General features: G+C 38.4%; 1 non-coding gene across 1 annotated transcript; it reads left to right on the top strand.

Moving 5' to 3' along the window:
* The first annotated feature begins 808 nt into the window (after nucleotides 1-808).
* On the top strand, nucleotides 809-922 carry LOC138292116 (U5 spliceosomal RNA). Its single transcript, XR_011202591.1, has one exon. It is a non-coding gene; the product is annotated as a U5 spliceosomal RNA (small nuclear RNA).
* The last annotated feature ends 3,086 nt before the right edge of the window (nucleotides 923-4,008 follow it).

Raw genomic sequence — 4,008 nt, 5'->3', positions numbered from 1 at the left:
GGAAACTAACATGGGAAATGCAGCTTTTTTTCCCCCACCCCTCTTTTTCTCGGCCACCGATTGATGGATCAACCCAACATTTTCCATGTGTAACAAGAATCACTGGCGCACTTTTTTATTGGACACTTTCATGGATTTTTCCAAATCACTAATTATAGGCAAGTCAAAAAACTCTTTTTCAATGGAAACATGGTCATAACTATAACTATCTACTGGCGACCGCCAATAGTTAATATAGATAGAAAGATAGATAGATAGATAGATAGATAGATAGATAGATAGATAGATAGATAGATAGATAGATATATGGATAGATAGATAGATAGATAGATAGATAGATAGATAGATAGATAGATAGATAGATAGATAGATAGATAGATAGATAGATAGATAGATAGTCTCAGAAACAATAGCAACGAGCCAGCGAGCGTGCTTTGAGGTAGGCATATAAAAATCCTCTTCTTGGGTGCCACCAGGCCTCACAAAAGCCTGTGTGAGGCACCATTCAAAACGTGCAGAGTCAAAGGAGTCAACATTATGACTTGCGCAGGGAAACTATTGTGGTGCAACCTTTCCTGTCACGTGACCTACGACTACATTTACATACCCATAATTCCGTGTTACTTCTGAGTCCTCCTGTTGTTTCTTTTTGTGGCAACAAGTGTTTTATCAATGCACCACATTACAACAATTATTATACATTGGTTGTATTTTAAAGGGTTTTCTAAGATGAACTTAGTAAACAAAAGCACCCTGACAGTCTGTGGAACGGTTTTTCCTGGCGCCACAGACGGCAGCCATGAAATGTATACTCTGGTTCCCTCAAACCAAATAAATCTTTCGCCTTGTACTACAGATTTCAGTGGAAAGGAACATTTAAGAGTTTCCCTCAGTTTTTGAAAGCCCTGCCAAGTGCAAGGTTACTCTTATTTAATAAATGGAAGTATAACTATATAGTTGATACATTAATTATTTGCTTTTTCCTTAATTGCAAAAACATCCTGCATTTGTGGAGTGATTCTTACTGTGACGCGGTTAACCTACGGCCCTGCTACATGACATATAAGAAGGACACATGCTGCACAAAAAACTCCATGTCATCCGAAAGGATCCACTACCATGTGGGAAGCAGTGATATACAACAACAGGTAAGGAAGGATCAATTGGTAAATGAAATACGTAACTGTTCCCAATCTGGGTTTTATTTCTGGATCAGCTCTTGCTTCTCCTTTCTCCTTGAGATTTTACTCAAATCCCCTCTGAGACGTAATTGTAAAGATGTGTTATATATATATATACATATATATATATATATATATATATATATATATATATATATATATATATATATATGTGCATATATATATATATATATATGTATATATATATATATATATATATGTAATGTATATTTATATCATGCCATGGTCTAACGGCAGACTTTGAAACTGGTCAATAAAGTTTGAATCCAGCACAATTAACCTCCTGCAATCCTATGAAAATCACTTAATCAATCCTTGCCTAAAAACCACAAACAATAGCAAAGCCAATAGTTTGTACTTATGCAAGATCCATTGGCTTTGTCTATGCTATGACGTAGCCATGTACAGCAGCGTGACTGCTATGAAACCTGGCAGAAAGTTAAAAAAAAGAAAGTGCTATTCAACGCTTGCTCCATCATAGCGCTTTTTTATTTTATTTTGAACTATGCTTCACAGTAGCATCGCAGCTGTACAACATGGCAAAAAAGATTGACAAAACCAATAGGTCTTGCATAAGTGAGACTTAATGGCTTTATCAATGCTTTGGGAAAAAAGGATATGATGAGGCTAGCGCTGGAAGCGCTTTGACCTGTTGTAATCCTGTTGTAATCTGTCTGTGGGCTTTTAACCACGCCCACCGCACGCCCATCACTATCACTCATTCATGGGCTTGCCTTTCCAAAATCCTTTGTTATCATCGATAAATGCTTCTCTCTGTCTCTTCTTGGGGCACTTTTGTTACCACCTTGGACATCGACCCTATTACATGGATAATTGCACTTTTGCCGATATGTTTGACTATGAGCAAACTTATTATTCCTTTTGTGTCTCTCCTTTGCGCTCACGCTCATGGCAGCCATGGCTCTTTGAATCACCTCGCTTATATCAACCGTTTTACTTTTCATTTTCAATTTATGTGGCAAAAAAGTCCAGTTAGGAACTTACAACCCCAATATCGCTAACTGGAGCAAACGCAAGACAAATTGCATTGAAAATGCTTGTTTTAGCTCTTGCCCCACTGCTCATTACTACAAGTGCCTTAGAAGGCATTTTATTCCCCATAGATCTGGTACTGCTACTGAACCGAGTCCCAAGAATGAAGTGGAGATCCCAGTTCTCTGTACGGAGCAATTCGGCAGCCACAGACAAAAAAGTGGATCCACACAGTAGACCTGGGAAAGTGCACCACCTAAAGGGCAAAGACAAATCTGGGCTAAGGTTGCTATTCTGCTTGCATCATATTCCCTTGTTGCTCTTGGGATAGTGCCTGCTGGAATCTTGATTAGGTATCTTCTTCTGTAACATGCAACAAAACAGTTATTCACATCTGTGCATTTGTCCAGGCTACTTTAAGAAAGCCACAGCTCAATTCAATGTCACCCAATAGCTGTTCAGAGAGCAAAAGATACCAAGACAGATATGCAGAGCTGTGGCACACAGTGTACATACTGCAGTGCCACAGCAGAGTCAAGACACTGGAAACTGTTGAATACAGAAATATTTGTTGAGATCTAACCAATTTATCTTCCTTTGTGTGGAAAGCTCTGAGTGAGACTGAGATTGTAAGCCTTGGCTAAAAAGCAGTCAGGTGACCACAAAACATATTACAGCCCTGCCGGGAAACACAAAAACAGAGGCAAATTCAGTATTCAGAGGAAAGGAAAGATGAGGCTGTGTGCAAAGACAACTTGTGCTGCATCTACAATTATTCATAAACATCTGAGTGTACACCAGAAGGCAATGCAGCATATCAAGAGTTGAAAATCACCTGTCACAGAGTAACCACATACCACAAGGACCATTTTTGAAATGAGAACAATTGTAGATTTCCCTAGCCCGTTGCGAAGGAGATTCTTGATTTTATTTAGAGGCAGATATTTTGCAGTCTCTTCTCTTAGAGCGACATGTACAAAGCATTTTTCTAGTCGCAAATGAGCTGATTCAATGATGATTGTTTTGTGACCGTGAATGCGATCGCAAAACAATCGCAGTTAGCACCAATTTAAAACTTTTAATTAATATTAATGAGTCAGGTCTCTTTGCCACCCATCGGGAATAGCAAAAGAAACTTAGTGGAGTTTCTTACATTTGTAATTTGCGACTCCCTAATTGCGATTCGCATGGAATCACTATTATGAAATCGAAATTCCAAATATTCCTACATGTGGCCCTTTCTGTTTTATTTTCACAGCATTTCCACGTACTACAAAACCCACAATTCTTTAGGCTCAAACAGGAAATGACAATCACATGGTATAAATCCCATTTTAATCATGGTGACCTCCTTTATTGATGTGACCGGAAAAAGTTTTTAAAGTCCATGTGGCAAACAAAATTCTAAAAACAAGAGAAAACCCTTCAGTATCTGTTTTAAGTGCTCTTGACTCTTGTATATCTGTTCCTGAATCTGGACATCAGCAACCAAAGGCTCCTATGGGTTGGTATCCTCCAGCTCAAGTTTCCCAGGTCTACCTATGACTCATCGCTCCAGGAGCTACACAAAAATCACAAAAAAACAAGCCATTATCAGGTGGAAAAAATTACAGCAGAGGGATGATATTCATTTCTGCTGTCTTTAATAAAATTAGGACTGGTGTTCATAACTGGCTAGAAGAATCTACAATTTTTCACAAGACACAGAGTCCCTACCATGCCGGTTTAAAGCGCTTTAACAACAGACATTGACGCACAATTGATATGATAAGTTTACAATGGGAAGTTCAAAAAGTTGAAACACTAGACTAAT

This window comes from Pleurodeles waltl, chromosome 1_1, assembly GCF_031143425.1.
Source record: "Pleurodeles waltl isolate 20211129_DDA chromosome 1_1, aPleWal1.hap1.20221129, whole genome shotgun sequence".
NCBI lineage: Eukaryota > Metazoa > Chordata > Amphibia > Caudata > Salamandridae > Pleurodeles > Pleurodeles waltl.
The sequence above is the reverse complement of the archived record's forward strand: the minus strand, read 5'-3'. Positions and strand labels throughout refer to the sequence as shown.